Raw genomic sequence first — 26,725 nt, 5'->3', positions numbered from 1 at the left:
AGCCATATTGACAGGATCTTGTGACATCACTTTGGAAACAATAGATTGATATCTTTTTACTCCTTAGTTATCAACATTAAAGTCTGCATTTTCTGCAAAGGCATCCATTTGCCCTAGACTATTTACAGAGCATCTGCTATTATCCTCAGATAGATGGGAGTAGAGGATCTTCATCCAATAGAGTTCAAATAACAACATGGACTTTAGCAGATCGTGAGAATGACAATCAAGCCCTGTCATTTGAAAAGCAGAGTCTATAGTGGTGGTTCTCACTTTCCTAATGCTGTGACCCCTTTAACAAAAATCCTCACGTTGTGGTGACCCCCAACCATAAAATTATTTTTGTTGCTACTTCAAAGCTGTAAATTTGCTACTGTTAGGAACTATAATGTGAGCCGGGCGGTGGCGGCGCACGCCTTTAATCCCAGCACTTGGGAGGCAGAGGCAGGTGGATTTCTGAGTTTGAGGCCAGCCTGGTCTACAGAGTGAGTTCCAGGACAGCCAGAGCTACACAGAGAAACCCTGTCTCGAAAAACAAAAACAAACAAACAAACAAACAAAAACAAAAAAAGGAACTATAATGTAAGTATCTATGTTTTCTGATGGTCTTAGGTGACTCTGTAAAAGGGTCGTTTGACCCCAAAGGGTTGAGAACCACTGGTCTATAGGAATATACAATATACTCATTGTACAAGGTGAGTGATATGATCTCATTTATTTTCCTGAGGAAATTCTATTTACCCTGCGGACTGGTTTGAGATTTGAGCCCTCTCAGGATCTCTTCTCCTAATGCAGGCACTGAGCTTCCTCTGAGTTTTCCAAGGTCGTCTTCTTCTTCCTCCTCCTCCTCTTCCTCCTCTTCCTCCTCTTCTTTTTATTATTATTATTATTATTATTATTATTATTATTATTGTTGTTGTTGTTGTTGTTTTTCGAGACAGGGTTTCTCTGTGTAGCCCTGGCTGTCCTGGAACTCACTCTGTAGACCAGGCTGTCCTCGAACTCAGAAATCCGCCTGCCTCTGCCTCCCAAGTGCTGGGATTAAAGGCGTGCGCCACCACCGCCCGGCAAGATAGTCTTCATTTCGGGGCTCCATCCTCCTTGTTTCCAATCATTCTGGCAGTTCCATAGTTCTTGGACTATTGCGAAGGTTGGGTAATTTATGTCCCAGCTCCATGCTTTCACTCACTGTCTCTCCTCTTCTTCCTTTTCCTTAAGTTTCATCAGTAAAAGTAGCTTAGGGCATCTACCAGTTCTGTGAATTTTGTGAAAAATACTGGTTCTCTGCTTCCACTCTCACATGCCCTCGCTGAGGAAGCCGGGGTCACCACTCACTACTGATTTTGGTTCATCTTTATATGTCTTTGAACATGTGGTGTTGCTGCTGCCTAATTATTCTGCCCCAGGTAAGCTCCGCCTTCTTTCCATGAGAAGAGGATTCAGTCCCACTGCCTCCCCACAGGCCCCCTATCCCCATCCCGCCTTGACACCGGATTCACCATAACTCTCCACCTGAGTCTAGAACTGAGCTTTAATTTGGGTTTTGTAGGAACTGGGTGTTTCCATGACTGTAGCTACAGTTCATACTTAACCTATAAAAAATAATTATTATTTTCCCTGAAGTTCGTGTTAACTATGGTTGTTTCCATGCTTTAGGTTTTGCTCCTCAGGGTGGTGAGAAACTCAAGTTCAGTTATCCCTAACTGCCACATACACAGCAGAGTGTTTCTAGTATCTGTGTCAACACAGTATTGTAATATTGCCTTTCAGATGTTACTGTCTGGGGCCTTGCACTCTCCCAGGGCTCAAATGAGGAGACAGCCTCAGCTTTGCTCACTTGGAATCCCCAGCCAGGACCTGTCTCAGCTGCCTTTCCTTTTTCATAGTTGAAGCCCACGAGTTCTCTGTAGATGGGGCTTATCGGTGAACCTGTCATAAAGAACCCCTTGGAACCTGCTCATATTGGTCGGTAAATCTATTTCTGTTTGCTAGCAACAAGTTTCTTTAGTCCACTTTCGACTGGCTGTTTAAGAAATACATGTCCTAAATTAGCTTTTAAAGAGGAAAGGTTTGCTATGGGGACAGTGCTTTTGCACTTAGGGAAGTGTGCCTGAAGGGAGTCAGTGGTAAGGGAAGGAAAGCCTGGCAGAGGAAACTGCAGACCTCATGACCAGGAAGCAAAAGAGGAGGGAGGGGCCAGGATGTGTGGGCCTTTCGGGGGAACATTCAACATCCAGCTCTGACAAACAACCTTCCCAGACTTGCCTTCTAACACCCCACTCGATGTTGAGAGGTGATTAAAAACCAGATTTACTGCCCACATAAACTATATACTGCCTATTTATCATATTTTCTTGTTTACTGTTAACCTATGGGAAACCCTTCTTGATTTTTTTTAAAAGAATCATTTCTTAAGACATATATTGGATGGCTTATACTTTTGGAAAATATCAAGTTTCTCATTCCAGGCAAGTTTCTTCCTTGCCACATGTAAAGACTTGATAGAATTTTAGCTAAATGTTGCTAGTTTCAGAGTTTCTTAAAAGCCAGTGTGACAGTACTGAGGGACTTGTGTCCTTCGAGACACACAAAAAAATTGACATAGATACCCTAATTCCTGAGGACAGACAGGTTCTTTTGTTTTGTTTTTGTTTTTGTGTTAAAATTTTACTCTGTTGGGAACTGAAACTGACTTTACATTTAAACAATTAGAGTAGAAGTCACATATAGAAGCTTACAAGTAAAAATATGTATGCGTGGGCTCCATAGCCCCCACAACACAATTGTCTAAAGCTATATGTATATGCTTATATCATTATGCTTGTCTCAGTATGCATACTTTGTATACACATAGAAAATATTACAAAGCGTCTGTTACTAAGGAATGTACTCAGTTCAAATTTGAACAATTGAACTGGAATAATCATAGATAGAATAATTATCTTAAAGGTCTCAAAAGTTTAAAACAACAATACTGCGAAGGGAGACCTGGCTCAAGAACAGATTTGAGGAAGAAGGAAAAAATCCACAACCATTACAGAGAGCCTTTTGTTCACCAGAGTTGACTCAGACAGTTCCAGAAAGGGGCACCTTGCTGATTATGGCAGTCCCAGAAGGAAGCAGCCAGGACATCTCCGTAAGGAGGAAGATAGCTCTTATGGAGAACCAAATGAAGAACTTTGCTTGCAGAGCCAACTGTAAAAAGGGTATGTATAAAATGAAATAGGTTAGCATAAAATGAATAGGTTAGAATACACACACACATACACACACACACACACACACACACACACACACACACCGGTATATACATAAAATAACCATGAAAAAGGAAGTTGGAAGGCTCAGACTTTCTGATATCAAGTCTTACTCCGGAGTGACAGAAATCAAGACAGGGTGGTACTGATATAAAAACAGGAAATAAATCTATGGAATGAACAGAGACTCTAGAAACCAAGCTTCACATTAGAATTAATTCACTTTTGACAAGGACCCTAAGAAAATTCAATGGAGAGAGACATTTTTTCCCCCATAAACGGTTCTAGAACAACTGGGTACTAACATACAAAAAAAAAAAAAAAAAAAAAAAAAAAAAGAAGAAGCCAGATTTCTGACCTCAGCTACAGAGATTGACTTCACAGACTAAAGACCTAAGCATAAGAGAAAAAAAATTACAATGCCTAGAAGAAAACACAGTGGGGCTACATCTTGATATTAGATGTGGCAATGATTTCTTAGATGACACCAAAAACACCAGCAAAAAGGAAAAAAATGGTAAGTTGGACTACACTGAATATCTAAAAGCCTGTGTTTCAAAGGATAGCATCTGGAAACAGAAGAAACCCTGATAAAGAACTTGTATCTAGAGCACAGATACAGAGGGTTTGTATAGTTTACTGATAAAGAAACAAAAGCTTGGTTTAAAAATGAGCAAAGGATTCAAATGGACATTTCTCCAAAGAAGATATCCAAGTGGTCCATGATTGCATGAAAAGGTGACACATCACTATTACTGCATCGGCTCTCAGCCTTCCGAATGCTGCAGCCCTTTAATACAGTTCCCTATGTTCTGGTGACCCCAACCATAAAATTATTATCGTTGCTACTTCGTAACTGCAATTTGTTACTGTTATGAATCATAATGTAAATATCTTTGTTTTCCAATGGTTTTAGATGATCCCTGTAAAAGCATCATCTGACCCCCAAAGGGGTTGTGACCCACAGGTTGAGAAATACTGCAATGAGGAAATGCACTATATATCCAATATAATACATATAGTGAACAAAAAAATAGCAGAGGAAGGTACACATAAAATGTGCCATAGGCGTGCAATCCGATTTTACTTAGCTATGAAAAGGAAAGAAATTATATATATATATATTTTTTGCAGACAAATGGTCGCAGCTGGAGATTATCACTTTAAGTGAATTAAGTCAAACTAAGAAAGAGTAATATTGTTTTCTCTCATTTTTGGATCTTAGATTGTATATAGATAGATACAATCACAAAACACATAGAATAAGTAAAACTGCAGAGAAACAGTGCACTGACAGACAATGGAGGTGAATGGATAGGGAAGAGTGGAGTAATGTGGTAAAGACGGTTGGTCAGTGCACATTGTACACTTGTATAAAGATGGCTTTATGAATCCCCAAACAGTCACAACAAACATATACCGATAAAAGAGGTAATAATAAATGCTTGTGATATGCTAAAAATTGCTGGTCATACATGTAAAAGCATGGGCTGGGGAGAGGGCTCAGAGAGTAAAGTGCACGTCACATGTTTGTGGGGACATGAGTTTGAATTCCTAGAACCTGTGGAAAGCTGGACCTATCCTGATCACCGTCCATCTCTGAGAGCAGAAACTGAAGCAGGAGCACAGGAAGGAGCTGAGTAGAGACCAGAGAGGAACCCTCCTTACTGGCTTGCCCTCAGGACTTGCTAGTCTGCTTTTTTATACTCTCCAGGCACCTGCCTAGGGGCAGCACCGCCCACAGTGGACTGAGTCCTCCCACATCAATTGTTAATCACAATAATGCCCCACAGAGTTTCTTACAGGACAATTTTATGGAATTGTTTTCCCAATTGAGGTTCTCTCTTCCCAGATGACCCTAGCTTGTGTAGTTGACAAAGCAAACAAAACAAAGAAAACAAACAAAACCAACAAAGAAAGCAAACAAAACCAATCACACACACACACAAAATCACAATGTTCATCCTACTTTCTGAGCAACTAAAAGTTTTGTTTGTGCAATTTTTAAGTGCCTTCAGTTTTCTTATAATTTTATAGTTTTTTTTTGTTTTTTGTTTTGTTTTGTTTTTGTATGCAGGGCCTTATGTAGCCAAGGCTGGGCTTGAACTCCTGATCCTCTATCTCCACTTCCAAATTTGAGATAACTGACATGTGCCACCATACCTGGCAAACTTTATAGGTATATCATAATGACAGTCAAAATTGTTTATTTTTTAAAAAAATTTTTCCTAGTTTTTAAAGAATAATCCTCTCATATTTACTTAATGAGATATAAATTTAACAGATTACTTAAACATATTTTTTTCTTGTTTTTCTTTCTTTCCTTTTGTGGGGGGCAGAGTCTTATTAACCCAAGTTCTTACAGCTACAATCTTTATGCTTCAGTCTTCTGAGTTCTGGGGTTTTAGTCTATTCTATCAAATTGCCTCTGTCTCTCTGTCTCCCCCCCCCTCTCTCTCTCTTTGTCTCAGCCTCTGTCTCTGTGTGTTTTTATGTGTGTGTGTGCATGTGTATGTGTGTATATGTGTGCGTATTTGTATATGTGTGTGTATAGTGTGTGTATGTGTGTGTATAGTGTATGTGTGTGTATGTGTGTGTATAGTGTGTATAGTGTGTGTATGTGTGTGTATAGTGTGTGTATGTGTGTGTATAGTGTGTATGTGTGTGTATGTGTGTGTATAGTGTGTGTATGTGTGTGTATGTATGTGTGTGTATGTGTGTGTATAGTGTGTGTATGTGTGTGTATGTATGTGTGTGTATGTGTGTGTATAGTGTGTATGTGTGTGTATGTGTGTGTATAGTGTGTGTATGTGTGTGTATGTATGTGTGTGTATGTGTGTGTATAGTGTGTGTATAGTGTGTATAGTGTGTGTATGTGTGTGTATAGTGTGTGTGTGTGTATGTGTGTGTATAGTGTGTATAGTGTGTGTATGTGTGTGTATAGTGTGTGTATGTGTGTGTATGTGTGTGTATAGTGTGTGTATGTGTGTGTATGTGTGTGTATAGTGTGTGTATGTGTGTGTATGTATGTGTGTGTATGTGTGTGTATGTATGTGTGTGTATGTGTGTGTATAGTGTGTGTATAGTGTGTGTATGTGTGTGTGTGTATGTGTGTGTATAGTGTGTGTATGTGTGTGTATAGTGTGTGTGTGTGTATGTGTGTGTATAGTGTGTGTGTGTATGTGTGTGTATAGTGTGTGTATGTGTGTGTATAGTGTGTGTATGTGTGTGTATGTATGTGTGTGTATGTGTGTGTATAGTGTGTATGTGTGTGTATAGTGTGTGTATGTGTGTGTGTGTATGTGTGTGTATAGTGTGTGTATGTGTGTGTATGTATGTGTGTGTATGTGTGTGTATAGTGTGTATGTGTGTGTATAGTGTGTGTATGTGTGTGTATGTATGTGTGTGTATGTGTGTGTATAGTGTGTATGTGTGTGTATGTGTGTGTATAGTGTGTATGTGTATGTATGTGTGTGTATGTGTGTGTATAGTGTGTATGTGTGTGTATGTGTGTGTATAGTGTGTATAGTGTGTATGTGTGTGTATGTGTGTGTATAGTGTGTGTATAGTGTGTATGTGTGTGTATGTGTGTGTATAGTGTGTGTATGTGTGTGTATGTATGTGTGTGTATGTGTGTGTATAGTGTGTATGTGTGTGTATGTGTGTGTATAGTGTGTATGTGTATGTATGTGTGTGTATGTGTGTGTATAGTGTGTATGTGTGTGTATGTGTGTGTATAGTGTGTATAGTGTGTATGTGTGTGTATGTGTGTGTATAGTGTGTGTATAGTGTGTATGTGTGTGTATGTGTGTGTATGTGTGTGTATAGTGTGTGTATGTGTGTGTATGTGTGTGTATAGTGTGTATGTGTGTGTATGTATGTGTGTGTATGTGTGTGTATGTGTGTGTATAGTGTGTGTATGTGTGTGTATGTGTGTGTATGTGTGTGTATGTGTGTGTATGTGTGTGTATGTATGTGTGTGTATGTGTGTGTATAGTGTGTATGTGTGTGTATAGTGTGTATGTGTGTGTATGTGTGTGTATAGTGTGTATGTGTGTGTGTGTATGTGTGTGTATGTGTGTTGTTTTTACCCATACCTGCATTTTTATCAGTTGATGGATAACATTTGAAGTGCTTTTGTCTTTGGGTTATTACACATACACTGCTGTGAACATCCGTAGTAAGGTTTCGTGTGAAGGTGCACTGTAACCTCTCGCAGTTGTGTTCTTAGAGGAGAAATTGCTGTGTCACACGCTGACTCTATGTTTAATGTTTTTAAACTCTGCCAATAGAATTTCCAAAGCGGCCCCAGCATTTTACATCCCCAAAGGCAATGTGTGAGAGCTCCAAGTGCTGCCCACTCACGGCTGTTAGTCATTTCGATTACTCTCTTCATGCATTTGAGATTTTTTTTTTATTGTGATATGGGTTTATATTTTTCTAATGGCTAATGATACCGAGTATTTTTCCACAAAGCCATTGCCATCCGCTTATCTTCTTTGAAGAAATTGCTATTGCCACCTTTTGTTCAATGTAGTTCTGTAAATTTGTACAGTGAAGCTATAAAATCTTCTTCCTGGGTACAATATCCATGGGCTTCCATCCCTCCTCCAGTATCATGCTTGAATTTTATTTATTTATTTAATATTTATTTATTTAATATTTATTTATTTTTGGCTCTTCTCTCTAACTCCCTGGTGCAATGGACTGCACCTTGGTTGTGTAAACACCCCCACATGGCAGTGTCTTGCTGTCCTCTGCTTTGCCGGGGGCTTCAGGATTTCTTGCCCCTCCCCCACCCCCTGAGGTGAACCTGCTTGCTCATTCCTGTGAGGCTCAGCTGGTGGCTTGCATTTAGCTTTGTGCCTGAGAAAAGAGCAGCTCCCAGAGGAGCAGAGATTCTCCAGCTCTCCTCTTTCTTAGGGCCCTAGATTTACAGACCAGGCTAATTTGAGTTCACACCTTACTTGCCCAGACCACACCTCTTGTTCCCCTGAGAGGATTAAGCTCCACCCCTGGGACACCCTGCTCACTGTAATTGTTTTTCCCGTGGCATTTTGTATTTGAAATTTCTTCTTATTTTTTGGAATTAGGTTTCCTTCCCCGTCTTCCTTCCTTCCTTCCTTCCTTCCTTCCTTCCTTCCTTCCTTCCTTCCTTCCTTCCTTCTTCCTTTTTTTCCTTCCTTCCCCTTTCCCTCCCTTCCTGTCTCCTTTTCCCTTTCTTTTTTTTTTTTTTGGGGGGGGGGAGGGGAGACAGGTCTCACTCTGTAGCTCAAACTGGTCCAGAACTTGGGGTTATCCTCCTGCCTCAACCCCCACCTCCCGAGTGCTGAGGTTACAGGTGCGCACCTTCATGGCTGGGTTAGCATTGCTTTTCTCCTATTAAAAATTTCTTAGGCTAGGAGATAGATGGCTTAGTCAGTAAAGTAGTTATCACACGAATATAGGACCTGAGTCTGGATCCCAGCATGCTTCTGAAACTCAGCCATGGCAGCACACACCTGGGTTCCCAGCAAAGGGGCGACAAAGGCAAGAGGATCCCTGGGGCCTGCTGGCCAGCCAGACTAGTCAGTCAATGAGCTCCAGGTTCAGTGAGAGAATTTGTCTTTTAAAATAAGGCGAAGAAACAATTGAGGGAGACACCAGGTGTCAACTTTGATTCCCACGTAGGTGCACAGATGCACACACATACATGCGCACTCCTCCTTTGCACCCGTATACACACAGAGATGCAAATTCTTACAACCTTCACCTGAATAGCCTCTTACTATTTGAGGGAAAATGATCTGATGATTCCAGAGAATTATAGAGAAGGCAGTAGTTTTCACAGTTTAGCACATATTAGAATCAACTGAAGACTTCTTGAAAAACAGACTTGCTGGCTCTTCTTTAAGCTTTTGATCTGTAGAGACAGGACGAGATCTGAGGACCTGTTTCTTTGAGACGTTCCAGGGGTGGTACTGCTTATCCCGAGACTATACTTTGAGAACATTGATATAGAACAGCAGTTCTCAACCCGAGAGTCACGGCCCCTTTGACAAACCTCTATCACCAAAAATATTTACATTATGATTCATAACAGTAGCAAAAGTACAGTTATGAAGTAGCAACAAAAAATAATTTTATGGGTGGGGGTCACCACAACATGAGGTACTGTTAAAGGATCACTGATACTGAGAAACCAGATTTTTTGCTTTGGGGTATTAGGACTCCCCACTTGTTTAACAAGTTTTTGTTTGCTTTTCATCTTTTTAACTAGCACATCAAGTGATAGGCTTCATTTTGGCATTTAATATAAAATATGTTGATCTTCATCTTCCTTCCCGGCTTGTACACTCCCACCCCTCGGGAGTCCTCTTCCTGCCTTGACGTCACGCATGGAACCCATCTCATATGGTAGAACTCTTCATAACTTCCCCTCTGGGAAATTGATTTTTGTGTTTAAATCGTTGGTGAGGAAGCTGATGAAGGAGTTGTTTGATCGTTGCTAAGGCTTGTGGAGAGCTCTGAAATTTCTTTATTTGGTTTCAGCAACATTTAACTGATAATAGATCATAACGCTGGCAAGCCCTCTTTTTCTACGTGAGAATTACATCTTTGATTCTGTCCCTCCTAAAAACAACCATCCCAAATGGTAGTTGGCTGGTCTTAATGGTATCAACCATAGAATGTGATAGCTGGATAGAAGGGTCAAAAGCCAGCATTATCAGAAAACTAGTGGGGGTACTAGCTGTATTCAACACAGTGTTATAGCCAACAGAGAAGCAGCATGGGCTAGTTAAGTCACTCAACTACAGATGGGCTATCACTGGGGATAGGCTAAGCAAATCCTGGTGCACCCAGGACTGACTTTTCCTGGTTAATTCCTTTTCTGAAGGCAGAAGACCTTGGAGGCCTGCATTCATCACTGGCTGCTTTCTTGTTTCTTACTGTCCCGAGGAATAAGTACTTAGACGGGTATCAGGATCTTAGCCCCACCGAGTCAGAATCTGCTTTTTAACCTACTTGGTTCAATTGTGTTAGAGCCCCAGAGTTGCAGGATTCTGTATTTGATGATGCAGTTGGGTGAGACAGGTGACCATTTGAGGGGTCACGCAGCAGAGCTCCTCTGTCTTCTCTGCTCCTTAGGATGAGTGTCTTTAGAGCTGGAGAGATAGATGGCTCAGAGCAGTGGCTCCCAACCTTCCCAGTGCTACAGCCCTTTAACACAGTTCCTCACATTGTGGTGACCCCAACCATAAAACTATTTCCCTTGCTACTTCAGAACTGTACTTTTGCTACTGTTGTGAATAGATCGTAATGTAAATATGATATTTCTGGTGGTTTTAGGTGACCCCTGTGAAAGGGTCGTTTGATCTCCAGTGGGGTTGCAACCCACAAGTTGAGAAACACTGACTTAAAGGTTAACAGCACTGAATGTTCTTCCAAGGGACCTAGGATTGATTCCCACATGGCAGGTTACAACTGTAACTCTAGTCCTAGGGGTTCCAGGGCCCTCCTCTAGCCTTCATGACACTGCATGAATATGATACACAAACACACATGTAGACAAAACACAAGTACACATAAAATAAAAATAAATGTGAAAAAGAGAGATGAATATTGGAACACTTTTCAAGGTTTGGACATCATATCATTTTGAATGGTACCAAACTGTGCCATTCAAAAGGATGGAAACACCTTGACTGTACTGTGTTGGGATACATGTTAAATGATCTTGCAGTCTGGGTAGCTTGACAAAACACAGCAGTCATGGAAGAGAACCCTTACACCTGGTGTTAACACCATATTAACCCAGGTCTACATAAGGGAAACTCACTATTGTCTATTCACCCCTATTTCTCACCTTTTTTGATTTTCTATTATTTTTTCTAACTTGATACATAGGTTACAGTTGCAATGAAATATACTTCCTGTTGTCTCCGGAGTGTGAGCACAGATTCTCCTTGTGTTTTATTCTTTCATGAGAGGAAACATGAACAGGCCCCCCACAAGCCATTTCTTATCTCTTTTCTTTCATCTTTTTCTTTGTTCTCTAAGCTCAAGGGTCTGGAGAACCTGAATGAGCAGAATCCTCCCTTGGAGCCTGAAGCTATCCGTGACCATTTCTCCCTTGTGCTGGCTCAACAACAGACTGATTTCCTAGGAGGAAGAGAAGTCTGAATATTTTTGTTAATAGGAGAGATGCCCAGTTCTGTTTCAAGCATATTAAAATTTCACTGTGTATTTAGTGATTTTGGTTAAGTTCTTTCATGTACCTGGTTTTTGAAAAAAACTTTCTTTCTGAGGTTTGGAGAGCAGACTCAGTGATTAAAAATGCTTGCTGCTTTTGCAGAGGACTCGAGTCCAGTTTCCAGGACCGACAGGGCAACTCGATGGCTTGTAACTCCAGCTCAGGGTTTCTGATACCTTCTTCTGCCCTGGCCCACTCTCTGTCTCTTTGTCTTTTTGTCTCTCTGTCTCTGTCTCTCTCTCATACACACACACACACACACACCCCACACACTCACACACACAATTTAAAAAAATCTTTTTCTTTCACCCATCAGCCATTGAACAATACCTATGGAGAGCACCTTTATAGTTGTTCAGTATAAACCTGGTCTCTGTTCCAAAGGCCTTTTCAGACTAGCAGGGAGACATACATTTGAAACAACAAAAATAACATGGAAAGAGACTTGTCATCATCCTGACACTGCGGGGAGCAATAGACATGAAGCCTTTCACTTACTGGTTAGCATGGGGATCATTTACCAGGTTTCCCAGGATCAGGTTATAGCTGGTGCTGGCTCTTGGCTGCCTGTACGTAAAACCTTTCTTTCCTCCTTTGTAATTGTGTGACTGTGGATAGATCAAGAGACCACCGGCCTCCAGTTTCATCACCCAAGGAAGGAACACAATAATAAGGCCATTACTAGGATCAAGCGAGTTATTATGCTGGGAGCACCAAAATTAGTAATATCTAGCAGTATTTGCATATACTATATGAATGTTAATGATCTTATCACCCCTTATTTCCAAATAAATTCGACATGGTTATAGAGGGAGATCTCCACAGATAATCCATTGGGAGTACGAAGAATACTAAAAATAGAATTTCCATGTGTTTTTTTTCTTTTTATTTTCTTCTATTCCTATAGTTTTCTGCTTTAGAATATATCTTTGATGCTCATAGTTTTCTTATTATATGATTTATTCTTATTTAGAATTTTCTTAAATTATATATATGTATATATGTATTATATATGTGTGTATATACACATATATATTATATATATGTATTATATATGTGTTATATATGTGTGTACATATACACAAACACACATACACACATACACACACATAAATATATATACATACATATATATGTATGTGTGTATATATATATATGTATGTATATATATGTATGTGTGTATATATATTTATGTGTGTGTATGTGTGTTTGTGTGTGTGTTTTCAGGTTATACATATGAAGGGCAGAGAACACCTTTGTGGATCTGGTTTTCTTCTATCTTTACATGGGTTCTGGGTATTGAACCCAGGCCAGAAGGCTCTCCCAGTATCTTAACCAGTTGACCCATCTTGCCAGTCCTGCTTTCTTAATGGCTGAACATGTGTACAGTTATTTTTATTGGCAAAATATTCAAGGACACTTAAACAGGATTGTATTACAGGTATACATGACACCCTGCCCACGGAAGGGACATGAGGTTTACAATTTACCAAGCAGCCCCATGGATAGAGCAAACATATGAAGTGTCTATATCTGCCTGTGGTCCTCAGGACATTCACATGAACAGAAAGTCACAGCGAGGGCCTATGCCAGCATCAGCCCTACCCCCTTCCCCCAGGCCACTGCCCGGCTTTGCGGGTTCCCAGGGGTGTTGGCTCCAGTATCCTTACCCTGTGTTCTCACACCACACTCTCAGCTGTGGTGTGGTGTGAGACACAAGATACAATCCAAGTCGATTTGAGGAGTCTGTATCATTGGCCAACACTTTCTCCAGAGTGACTGCTAACGAATGATTTTTTTTTTTTTTTTTTTTTTGATGCTGACTTTCTTGGCAAACAAGACAGCCCTCTGAGAAGCATATGAAAACATTTACCATACAGAGCAATCTGGCTTTTCTGCCTGATTCATTTTCAGATTTTCTCATGTAAAAGAAGCTAACAAAACAACAGCTGCTTAGCCACTGAGTTAGTAAAAGAAGCCATCATATCACATGGCTAGTGACTTACTTAAAGCAATTGACAAATTCATGAAGGATTTCCCTTCACACCTTCACACTTGGCACAGCTTTTGAAGCCTTGCTGAGAATTTGAAGATTAAGTTATGTAAACAAAAAGGAGACCCAGGTTTACTAGAAATTCCATAAGCTCACTACATATCTAATTGGAGTTATGTAAAAAATCCACTCATTAAAAAAAGCAGAGAACGAGAGCTCCAAGGAGAGCTTATCATTGCTTTCTCACTGGACAGAAAAATAACAGGGGGCTGGTGGTAATTAGTAGGCTGCTTGGGACACAAATTATTTGCTTTCAAAATTAGTTTCCTGCCCTTCGCTTTAAAAAGTACCCATTCTTTCACGGAAGTTCATTTTTCTAAATTGAGCTAGTTTCAATATTGTTGTTGTTATTGACAAGGTCTCATGAAGTGTAGGCTGGCCACAAATTTTCTACATAGCAGAAGATGACCTTGAATTTCTGGTCCTCTTGCCTCCACTCTTGTACTGTTGAGATTACAGATGGGTTCTATAATGCTTGGTGTGTGTGGAGACTGAACTCCGGGCTTCTGTGGGCTAGGCAGGCACTACACCAACAGAACCACATCCCCAGTCCTGCATCTCACTCTTTATTTAATTTAGAGACAGGGCCTTGCCCTGCCTCAACATAATCTTTTTTATTAATGATTTGAGAATCTCATACAATGTATCCTGATCACACTCACTCCTTAGTCCTCCCAGGTCAACCCTCACACCCTCACACCCTCCCCTAGAAAAGGAAAAAAAATATATACACCAAGTCCAATTTGTGTTGCCCATATGCTCATTGGAGCATGGTCAAACTCCCAGTGGCCAGCCCCTTAAAGATAACCGAGTCCTTTCCCACCCAACCCCCAACTCCCACCAAATGCTATCAAGTGTGAAGAGCTACACGTCAGCATCTTAATCACAATGTTTAAGAACTCTCTTCAATAGCTTCTGGACTGTTTCTTTTGTGGGGGGGAGGGAGGTGGTGGTGTTGGCCTGGGCTTACAATGTAGCTTTGGCTGTCCTGCAACTAGCTGCAGGGATCTGTCTAGCCTTGACTTCCTAGAGCTCTACCTGTCTCTGCCTCCTGAATGCTGGGATTAAAGGCGTGAACCACCACACCCGGCGATATCTCATGATTTTTAGAGGGGAAAAAAATCCAGAGAAACTGTCCCAACATACAACTCTTCCTTGGGAACCAGCTGAGCCCGGCAGTGGGCTGGTGTTTACCTTTCTTTCTCTATTTTTTCTGGCTACAAAACAAATGTCTGCATGCTGACCTCACAAGCCTTTTGTGTTGCCTCGTGAGCCCACGAGCTGATGCTGAAGACATCATTTAATGATGTAATGCACCCATTATTAATTGTGATATGCTTATTTACATAATGTGAGACAGTTTTTTATTAATGAGAGTAAAACTTCAAGTTTTTTTTTTTTTTAATGATTGTGCGTATGTCAATGTGATTTAGTCTTTTAATAAAAGCGAGTATTGTGACAGGCAGGTTAACTAGGGAATGAAGCACATCTTACCTTGTACGCTTGATTGACAGGTTCATCCCACACTTACACATGTGTGTAATGTGCTCATAGCAATTACTGTGTCTTCACTTGAAGAGGATTGTGCTGGCATCTCTTGTTTTCGTCATTTTTGTATTGTTTTGGAGATTCACATGTTTCCTCTCCTTGAACACAATTAAGAAAATGTGGGCGCTTAATTTGATACTTCCAGATTTTGGTGAGTTTTACCCTTTTAATGTGAAGGGATTTCTGTAAGAATTCCAGAGTTCTGCGATACCTGGGCTTATTCCTTCTGCTGAGCGAATGAACATACTCCCTGGGCATTTTCTATGTACTGGCTTTGTATAGACAATGTATATCAGTGCTTCTCAAGGTTCAGTCTCAGCACCAGCAGCTTCAGCAGCTTCTGGGAACTTTCTAGAAAGGTAACTTCTCAGACTCCATTGACTGATGGACAACTCAGGCAAGGAGCCCAGCAATCTCTGACTTAACAAACACTGACTGAGACTACTCTGTTGTCTAAAGACTGAGAGCCATGCCCTGGAGGATTTAAGGTTGGGATAGAGTGCGGGTTTAGTCTGTCCTCGTAGCCTTTGGATTGATACATTCTGCCGATGCACATGCTCCATATAAATGAGTCTATTAATTATATCATTGTGCGTTCCAAGTTTAGTCCGAGAAACACTCTGTGTGATCACTTTCAACCTCTGCTGCATAAGCAGGTCCTGAAGCTGTGCTGGGAAGGGCAGATTCTCTTCTCTGAATCCACTTTTTCTTGGATTCTTGGACCCCATAAGGCTCAAGCTGTCTGTGGGAAGCTAAAGTCCACACCCGGGTAGGTGACTATCAAAGGCAGAAGAAGGGGTTGTGAGCTTTGAAGAACAGCCTGATGGGGGCTTGCTGCAGCACCAGTGGAAGCTCTTGGCTTAGCTGTGGTCTTTTTGTCCTGGGCCTTTGGTGCATGAATTTTAGCTGGGTGCAGCCATTGGAATGCCCCACTAATGGTCTGCCTTCTTGAGTAAACGAGACCATCTCTTCCAGACAACATGGCTTTACTATCACATCTAAAAGTAAGCAACTACAGTTTTTATTCTCCTCCAGGGAGGCAATAATCCAGCAGCCATCTGGTGGCATTTTGCCAGCCTGGTAGGGAAACACAGACATTTGGATTTCTTGAGAGTAGAACATGGAGTTACTGAGTAAGGGTACTCAGCTGGTCCTCAGGTCTGTCTCCTGGTTTCAACTCTGTGGGTCCCAGAAGTAAGATGGCCTTGGTCTTAATGACAGATGCCCTAGTGTTCTGTGTGTAAAGTTGTTCTAAAGTATGAAGTGTGCAACTCAGGGAGTCCAGCCAACAACTCTACCGTGTTGTGAAATGTGACAGGGCAAGTGGCTTGTCCTGGGTTGTATAGTATCTATATGATCATCAGCCTTGGGGCTATCATTCTCTGATTTATTCCAATACTGGGGTTGTAAGTGAAAGGATGAGAAGTCTGTTTCTTGTTGCCATGGAATCAAGAGCTGGGCTCACGGGTGGGTGTACACAGCTGGATCTGCAAAGCAACTGATTGACCTGTAAGTCTGGGGTGGTAGGGAGTAAGAGGGAAGTCAGTAAGCTTTCTCTGAACATCTGTGATAGCAACTTTCTGAAGCTTCTCTCTGTTCTTGTAGACACCCAATTCCTACACAGTTCCTGGCTTCTGCATTTTGAAGTAGCTCTGTTCTTGGGTACTTCCTTACTACAGCTCTGGGCCTGGGTACCAATTGCTTCTCATGCCTCCAAGCTCATTCTAGAGTTCAAGGACTCTCAAAAGGGGCCACAAAGAATCCTTCTGGGTGCTTTCCCCATTACCTTCTTATCCTATCAGTCAGAAGGAGGATCACTATTGGAGTTCTATTGTTGACCAGTGTACTGTATGGGGGTGGTTCCTACAGTCCTGACAGAGGAGACTGAATCCACTGATGCCTCTGATGCCATCCTGATGGAATGTTCCAGCACTCAAGACAAATGTGATGTGGTGATGCTGTTTGGGTCTGTGTCCTATGCTCAACCACCTGTTTTACCTGTCTTATGTCCAGGAGCCCTTTATTATTGACTGGCAACAGCTGATCGTAAGTCAGAATCACCAGGATGTGGATTGTGGCCAGGCTCATCTCCCAGCAGAGAAGCTCTATTACCTGGAGGATCAAAAGGTGAGCCTTCACAGAGTTTCGTGGGGCCAGTGTATTGTGGGATCCAAGACTTTTAGCTTCCCTTACTGTCAAGGGATCTGCCTGGCCCTGAATGTGAGCCGCTTCACTCCAATTTTGAATGCTCTAAGTTATAAAATGAAGCCTTGCTTTTATTTTGTTTGGGTTATATTGAAATATAGCACTAAATGTTTAACTCTCTGGGCATGCCTCCTTTTGGATCAAAGAAGCCAGTGAATGTAATCTACACTAACGTAATGTCTCACGCTGTTCTCCAAGGTGATTTTATTTACTATAGTTTTTGTTTACAATTAACACCTCTAGGTTTGGTTTTATTTGTTCCATTTTGAGACAGGGTCTCCCTATGTAGCTCTGGCTGTCCTGGACCTTACTATGTAGATCAGGCTGGCCTTGAACTCACAAAGAGGGGTTACCTACCTCTGCTTCCATTAATTAAAGGAGTGAGCTGCCATGCACAGCTGAACACCTCCAGTTTTAAAGAACACTCTGAAGTCCTAACCTGGAGGCTTCTCCCATGTACCTAGCTTCCTCTCCCACTCACACCTGCTGTGTCTGCTGTAGCCATGACTACCATAGATTTCATGTTGTCATTTGTTCTGCAGAGGGAGGTACCTGCCTGCTTCTGGCCCTTTCAGATCTGCAGTCCTATCAAGGTCCGTCTTTGCTTCCAGGATGGTCCAGGAAGATGAACACAAGATGAGTGTGCACTGCGTGAATGCTTCCCTCATAGAGAGGTGTGGCTGCTCCTGAGATGCCCTGGAGCCTCACGGGTTTGACATCCATTTACGCCTTAGGAGTCTATTGAGCGTCTTGTCTCCAGAGCTCTTTGGTGGTGGGTGAGGGGATTTGGTTTCTATTTTCCAAAGCACAATGTAGATGGAGTTGCTGGAGTCACCAATCCAAGGATACTTCCTTTTATTGGCAGAGCCCCTGGATGCTGTTCTCAGACACTGGTATCACTGAGGGACTAAACCATTGGGTATCCAGCTGTCCGAGTGATCTGAGATGGATTGTCTAGGGAGGCCAGGTTTAATGGCTATTGTTGAGGACACTTAGGGGAAGCAGTGTTGAATGAATGGTTTCCCCTCTGTGTTGGGCTAAAACTATACTGTTTAAATGGGGCTCTGTTTTGGATTCTTTTAGGCTGTCCGGCTGTTCTCTGTACCTAGGTTTGGGGCTGATTGGAAGCTTATCTAGCCTTGGAATTACAGGTCCCTTGAGCCCAGCAGTCCTGGCCTCTGGAGTGAGTGAAAACTCTGTTGAAAGGGTATTGTGTCACAGGCTAGCCACAAGGGCAGGGCACTAAGGCCCTTGCTGCCTTTAGATTAGTGTGTGTGTGTGCCTTTTGTCTCACGGGAGGGTTAGGTCTCAATGTGTGAAAGACACTTCCTGCTGAATGACTTTAACTTAATGGAAATTAGGTTTTTTATTATCTTCAATAAAATGCTATGCTATTACTTGAGAGTCTCTTATTTTGGACTGTCCACCTTCTTTCTTTGGACCAGCAAGATGAATGAGTATATGTTAGATTTCAAGTCTTAATTGTCAAGGACCATGAAAAAGAGGATGATATATCTTTGCCCATTCAAGCACCCTCTTTCTTTCTCTTTCTTTCTTTCTTTCTTTCTTTCTTTCTTTCTTTCTTTCTTTCTTTCTTTCTTCCCTCCTTCCTTCCTTCCTTCCTTCCTTCCTTCCTTTCTTCCTTTCTTTCTCTCTTTCTTTCTACTATTTTTCTGTGTTCTATTCCTGTATCTATCTACCAACCTTTATTCCACCCTAATTCCTTTGAACCCCCAACACTAGGCAGGAGAGAAAGAAGGTGAAAGGGGAAAGGGGGCATAGGCCTCTACAGGCTACTTCCTGATAGGGGTTCCTTGGGGCAAGTCTAAACTTTGTAGTCAGGATATCTCCACTTCTTGTCTTTTTGCTCACTTTGCTATGACTACTTGACAAACCTCAACAACAGCAGCCAGGAGCAGCAGTGGGGAGCAGTAGCCACCCTTTTCTCTTCGGAGCACCTCCCACCCGTCTCTGGGCTCTGGCATTTAAACATTCTCCAGAGTTTCTAGACTTAATCTATCTGTAGCTGGCAAAGACCACGCCTCTTCAAGAGCAAGAGACCATCACAGTAAGTGGCTCCGGACAAACTGAAGCAGCCCCATATCCCACACCTGGGATTAAGACAAAAACATATTCACATAATATAAGTGGGCTTTTAAAGGAACTCAGACTCTCACTATATCCACTCAAGTGACTTCTGGAGTGGCTAAAAAATAGACATAGAGAAGGATTCCAGTGTGGTCTTCATGCCAAAATTACTCTTCAGTTTTGGTGTAGAAGAAGGACACTTTGTACCTACCAACATTATATGTTCTCTGTCCCCTCAACAGGAGGGGGGGGGGAGCCCACTAGAGGCCTTAGAAATCTCAGAATTGCCTGTGACACTGTCTTAGTGGATGGTCATAACTCTGTATCTGTGTGGGTTGGTGGTGGAGTGAGGGCTGTTTTTACATAAGGCCTTCGGGTGGTGGTCTCAGCTTTGCTTTCCTTGGTCTCTGTCTCAGCAGAAGCTGGGGTTTCTAAAGTAGACAGTGATGCCCAAGTTTCCTTCAGTCCTGAGTGATTTTTTTGGTAGTGATTTCAAAGGGAGAGAGAAAGAGAGAAAGAGAGGAAGAGGAAACACATGTGTAGAGTTCTGAAGACCACGGTGAGAGGCAGTGTTCTAGCCGTGTGTGCTATAAGGACTGACATCAGGTTATCAGGCAAGTGCCTTCACCTTCTGTGGGCCCTGTTTTGTTCAGTATGCTTCTACAATCCAAGTTTTGACTTAGGGTAGTCGTTTTGTTTAGGTTTCAATAGCATCTACAGCATGAACAATGTGAAAAGCCTGTTGAGATGCAACTCTATCTCTGGAGACCGACTTGGGACAGTGTTAGGGCTGACGTGCCTGTGACACTGCTCTCTTGCCTATAGCTCTTCAACAAGGTGTCAATGGGGACATTTCAAAATTCTAACATTCAAATTTGTATACTGATAGCACTTGACTATGCTAGTGTTATATTTAAAGACTTCAGTAATACATTTGGTTCATTTCTTTATTGGTAGACACTCAAATGGGAGTTTAAAGTCCTAGGCTCTTAAATGTTTGAATTCATCATATCTTCGTGTAGAAGGAATTCTAAGGCAGAAATGGTAGACATAGAGCTGATAGAGTTGTGAGTTGGCCTGGTACCACAGTTGAGCTTCCCTCTACAGATTGCCATGTTATATACCCCCCAAGGGTGAGTCCTCATTTTCTCTACAGAGGAACTTACTTTGGTGAGGAAAATATTGTTGTATTGTTTCAAGTTGTATCTTCTAACATGAGAATTGGAATATTTCTTTGTTGTTGTTGTTTGTTTTGTTTTTGTTTTGCAAGATGGAGTCTCTCTGTGTAGCCTTGGCTGTCCTGCAACTCACTCTGTAGACCAGGCCTCAAAGTCAGAGACTTCTCTGTTTCTGCCTTCCAAGTGCCAGAATCAAAGGCATGTGCCACCACTACCTGTCAAGAATTTTAATATCTCTTAAGTCTCTCTGAATTCTTTTGAGTTTCTTACTCTCCTCTTTTGGTTTATTAAACTCTTAATGAGACAAATGTGGCACATTATGTTTGTAGGGCATTTTCTTGATTGTTAATTGATGTAGGAAGGCCAGCCCACTATGGGCGACACTATTCCTTATGCAGGTGCTCCTAGACTGCATAAACGGGCAGCAAGCAAGTAAGCTAAGTTCCTTCATGGTTTCTGCCTTGAATTTCTGCCTCAACTTTCCTCAAAGATGGACCTGGAAGTGTATCATAGTTTTTTCTCAGATTGATACATACCTGAGAATAGAGAATTTTAACTGAGGAATCGCCTCCATCAGATTGAACAGTGGGTGTGTTTGTGGGGCTCTGCTTCAGTTTCTGTCTCCAAGTTCCTGTCTTTAGCCTGTATAGTGGCTTTTTCTGGTGATGGATTGTAATCCAAATAAGTCCCTTTTCTCGATGGGTTGGTTTTGGTCAGTATTCTATCACAAAATAAAAAGCAAACTTGGACAAAGAGTAGGATAAAGCATCTTCTCAAATGTCAGAATGTTGTCACAGCAACAGAAAGCAAATTAGAACAGACCCAGTCTCATGTGTGAGGAGACATGCTTTCATGGCTTGGGATTACTTCTCAAAGAAGCTGAGGTCTGAGTGACAAGCAGCTATCAATGTAAGCAGAAAAGAAGCCTGGGGTGAATGACACAGTACCCACAAAGCTAGTGTTATTAGGATAATTGTGACTATTGGCCGGGGATGGGGTGCAAGGCTGCTGAGAGGGTGAGAGTAGTGATTTTGGCAAATGCAAGCAAGTGTGAGTTTCTGGGCAGAGCCAACAACGCTGTGTTTGTTCAAATAATTCATTGCTTTTCTTCACTAAAGAGATTGCGTTAGTGACATACTCTAAGAGATTGACTCTTCGTAGTGATTGATAAAAGGCCCTGGGGATATCTACTATGCTGAACACACATATACCCCAAGGCCTTGTAATTGCACCAGAAGGTAAACTGACACTATCTGTAAAGATTCTTGGCTGAAAAAACTATACAAATACTTATCATCAATAGGTATGTATTTAATAATAATAAAAATTAATAATATTTATTTACATTAATGGAATGGGATGAGAATAAATAAAATAGGACTGTTCACAGTGGAAGAGAATCCCACAGACATGATTCAGGGGAAGAAGGCAGACGTGAGAAAGAAGGTATCAGTAGGACCTGACATTTGTCTAGAAGAAAAATGGCAAGATCAGGACATGTACTTTCATTCCATTTATGGAGGCAACTAGAATGGTCTGCTTCAGCGTAGCCTCAAGGTTGCCTGGAGCTTCAGAAGGATAAATTGGGAGATTCTAGTTAGTGTATGTAATATAGTTTTGCAAGGCGAAGAGGGTTGGTAGTGATAATTGTGTATCTGTGGGATTGTACTTAATGTACAAAACTGTGCATTTAAAATGGCTAAGACAGGACTGGAGAGAGGGCTCAGCAGTGAAGGACTCTTGCAGAAGACCCCCAGCACCGTCAGCCGATAACTCACACCTGCCTGTGAGGGGGTCTGACGCCTCTGGCCTCCACAGGTACCTACACTCATGGACACAAACCCCCACACAGACACACACACAATTAAAAAAATAAATCTTCAAAAAATATATTTAAAAAGGCTGGTCATGGTGCTATACACCTTTAATTCCAGCACCCAGGAAGCAGCAGACCTCAGTGAGTTCTTAGACCAGCCTGGTCTATGTAATGAGTTCTGTATACGTAGTGGGGTCTGTATATGGAGGCACTATATTATACGTGTTTATCACACTTCAAGTATTAGTTTAAAGCAAGCAAAGCATTACTGGGATAATAGCCATGCCTAGCTGCGTGTGGAGCTAGAGTGGCTGGAAGAGAGACGAAGGGGAGGGAGAAGCTCTGAAAAGTAGAGAATGTTCTGGATACTTAAATGGAGGCCCTGTAGATATGTGAAAACTCAAGATGTATATTTATATGTACTTCTGCGTGTACATTATCCTTTAATAAGAAGTTACCTTGAAAGGAAGAGCAATGAAAAGCTTTAAAAGTGAAAAGACTATTGAGAACTGGGAGGGAGGCAAGCTTCTGGAAACTCAGTTGGTCTTCTATAGACCCAAGGAGGCAGTGATGCTTTGCAGAAGAGCAGACTGAGGCATGGGACTTACTAGGGTCACCAGGCATCTACACACAGGCATAGCAGCAGATTCCCGAGCATGTCAACACGAGGTTGTGGGAGAACATGCCTTTCTCTACTTAGTTGAAGTTTTGTCACCGTGAAACAGAAGAATTTAAAAATATTTTTATTAATTCACATATTGTTTTACATATTGTAAATATTTACACATTGAGTTTTACATATTGTAATTTGATCATATTCACCCCGTTCCCAAGCTCCTTTCAGATCCATCCCCCCATCCCATTCCCAACTAACTGTGTACTCTTTGACACTCTATTGGTTTAATTAGTGCTGCCTATATGCTCTTGGGGGTGTGGCCATCCACATAGCAGGGGCCACACCCTTATAGAAAACTAATTTACCCTGTCCCAATTACCAAGCCCTGGCTAGCTATCAGTTAGTTAACAGGTCTGGCCTTAAACTTTGAGTCTTTCAGGTGGAAGGAAAAATTCTTTTCTTTCTTTTCTTTTAATTTAATTTTTTTTTTTTTAGAATTTTGTTTAGTCAGTCTATTCTGATTGTTTGTTTGTTTTGTTTTGTTTTGTTTTTCAAGACAGGGTTTTTCTGAATAGCCCTGGTTGTCTGTCCTGGGCCTAGGTCTGTAGACCAGGCTGGCCTGGCCTCAAAGTCACGGAGATATACCTGCCTCTGCCTGCTGAGTGCTAGGATTAAAGGCATGTAACACTACCATCAAGCTTGGAAAATAATTTTATAGTTAAAACTCTTAATACATTTCTCACTTCTGGTAAATTAAGAGTGATCTGAGCTTATGTGTGTTGGCGCTGGAGGTTTTTAGGCAATCATGATAGGCTTTTTAAAAATCTTATAAAAATGAGTTAAAAAATTGGTGATGTTGGGTGTGTGGGAGAGAGACTGAGGAGGGGGGTTGTGATCTGGATATAAAGTGAAAAAATAAGTCAATTAATGAAAAAAGAAAAAAATATTGGTGATGGTCTTAACGTTTTTAATTGGTAAGCAGTCAAACAAAGAAGGCGTTTGAAAAGTTTCAGGACCTCAAATAGTCTTTCCTATAGATGCATCAGAAAGAGGACGTTAAAATGCACAAGATGGGCCTTTCAATTAAGATGTTGCCTTCTTGTTCATTTATTTTTCTGGGCAAAGGGGCAGGACTGTCTTTTCTGACGCTCTCTACATTCTGTCTTTTGTGCATGCCTTCTTTTGTTTCTGTATTTGGTCCTGGAGGGCACACTCGTCCTGCTTTGCTGGGTCACACCGGCCTTGCAAGAACGCTTCCGCCCACCTCCAGTCTCAGCCACACGCAGCTCTTTCTGCTTGCCTCGGGGTTGAGCGGTGTGGGTGGGATGTGCTGTAGTTAGGACAGTCATGTGTCCATGGCTGGCTGCTCTGGGCCCTGTTCTCCGTCACACCTGATCAGATTCTGGAGACATCTTGCCCGAGGGACTGGGTCTGGTTAAAATTAACTGTCTAGAACACTAGCAATTATCCATGAGAAAAGTTGTGAAAGAAACATGGAGTGGAGGTGGGGGGAGGCGGTTCTCGGGAAGATGAAGGAAAACAGAACAGGAAATGGATGAGAGCTTGGACAAAGGCAGTTTTTATCACAGCCAAATTGGGGCACATCACGCTGTATCCTCGAACACTGCTCATGATCGGCACTAAGCAAGCTACTCGCTGGTAACTGCTGAATATTTCCGCAATCACGAATGTATGGATGCTCAGGAAGGAAGAATACAGTATCACTTGAGAGACTCCCACATGAGGCTCGTAGTGCTGTTCCCATAATTTTAGCCTGAACCCAGGCATGCCGACGTATTTTACGTGGAGTGCAGGGTGCATCCCTATTTACTGCGGCCTGCAGACAAGCTGTTCTCCTGCTATGTGGAAATCTCTCATTTCCCTTCCCTACTGTGTCTTGGGTCAGCACTTGTAAACTCCTCTCAGACAGCTGGCTGTGTATTAAAGTCTATTTATAACAGCAATGGACAAGCGATTGTTTGTGGAGAATTGTCATTTCTGCTTTGGAGGACAATGGGGGCATTTCTTCTCTGTCCTGTGGGTTCAGCTGCTGAATGCTACAAACACTGCCTTACCAGGCCCTCGATATTCTGTGGACTGCCTCTCTCAGAGGCGGTGATGGTCAAATTCAGCATAGGTCACAGACACTTCGGGACAGAATCTTTGGGGTTGCACTGTAGAGCAGGAAAACATAATGTTTTCTGTGGAACGGAGAAGTACAAGAACACGCATGGCATTCATTTTTACAGTCGACATGAAAAATAGCTCCATGAAAATAGATTATTTTTGTCTTACAGATCCAGTTAAAGTATAACCATATGCTTTAAAAAGTTCTATTCTAGGCCTGCAGGTAAACTTCAGAACTTTTTTCTTCAATTAGAAAATATAACAACTTTTGACAAAACTAAAATGCGCTGGTCATGCTTGGGCAGTAAAATAAAAATGCAAATGGAAAAAATCTGTTTGGATTAGTCTAGAGGTCTTGCGTAGTATTTTTCTTTTTCAGAAGAATATTTACTTGATGGTATGGAAAATATTCATTTTATAATCAGTAGGAAAAAAGCACAAGTTTTACTGTATGTAAAAAAAAAAAATCACAATTATCCATACCTCTGTTTATAGGAAAAAATAGACATAAATAGAGAAAACTCTGTTTTTTGGGCTTTTGGCAGATTTTTAATTCGATCAAAAAATTCTAAACTTAATTATTACACAGTTTTTTCCTTCTATTAAATGTAGATTTTTTATAACTATATTCTGACTATGTTTCCTCTCCCCCAACTTTTCCCAGTTCCTCCCCTCCACCCCTCTCACTCAGCTTCACACCCTTTGAGTCTCTACAAGTTTTGAGTCTAGAAGAAACAGACATTTAAGAAATAATAAATAAGATTAAACAAAACCAAATGAATCAGAAAAGGGCAAAACAAGTAGAAGAAGAGGACCCAAAAGCATAGGAGACAGACACAGAGACAAACAAGTTCACATACACAGGAATCCCATAGAACCACAAAACTGGAACCCATAAAGACAAAGGACCCATAAAGTAAAAACAAAACAACCAAAAAACAAAACAAAAGAACAAAAAAAAAAAAAAAAAAAAAAAAAACCCACCCCCCAAACCCAAAACAAAACAAAAACAAACCAGAATATCTTGACACACATTACGAGACAAAGAGACAACTTCCAACATGGTGAGTTTCCTCTTGGCCATCTTCTTAAGAATGGTTTGTTTCCCCAGTGAGACTCCCTTGGAGAAAACTAATGTTTCATGTGCGAGCTGTTATCAGCTGGAGCTAGCTTCTGGGTTAGGGATGAGCATGGATGTCTACTCTGGGTTCTAGGACCCATCTGGTGCTAAATTTAGAGGGCCTTGTTCCCTCCACGTGTCCATCCCCTCTGGCTCTTACCACTGAGGGGAGAGATTTGATGGAGAAATTCGGGCTGACTGTTTCAAAGTAGGGTGGTGTTGTTGTTTTCTAAATTACCTTTAATTTAAGTAAGTGTGATGTCTTCATCCTTTTTCTATTTTTTTTTGAAAACAGAATGAAGTGACATTTCATTCTAAAATAATGCATTCTGGGTTTTAGCATGATAAAAAGCACAGAGAACAGTTAAAAATAATCTGTATCCTGTTCAGATATTTGTTATTTTAATAAGAGACTATATGGTTAACAAACTCAGTCAAAGAGCATTAATCTGAGCTTCTAATGAAAATGACTAGAACATTGTTT

General features: G+C 41.4%; 1 long non-coding RNA gene across 1 annotated transcript in view; it reads left to right on the top strand.

Annotated features, from left to right (window-relative positions):
• The window catches only part of LOC143435087 (uncharacterized), a 33,413-nt gene extending 14,768 nt beyond the window's left edge, over positions 1 to 18,645 (top strand). Inside the window, exons 5-6 of the long non-coding RNA XR_013105071.1 lie at positions 17,105 to 17,218; positions 17,839 to 18,645. This is a non-coding gene — a long non-coding RNA (uncharacterized LOC143435087). The remainder of the gene's footprint in view (positions 1 to 17,104; positions 17,219 to 17,838) is intronic.
• Positions 18,646 to 26,725: the final 8,080 nt, after the last annotated feature.

This window comes from Arvicanthis niloticus, chromosome 19, assembly GCF_011762505.2.
Source record: "Arvicanthis niloticus isolate mArvNil1 chromosome 19, mArvNil1.pat.X, whole genome shotgun sequence".
Taxonomy (NCBI): Eukaryota; Metazoa; Chordata; class Mammalia; order Rodentia; family Muridae; genus Arvicanthis; species Arvicanthis niloticus.
This window is presented reverse-complemented; position numbering and strand designations above follow the sequence as displayed.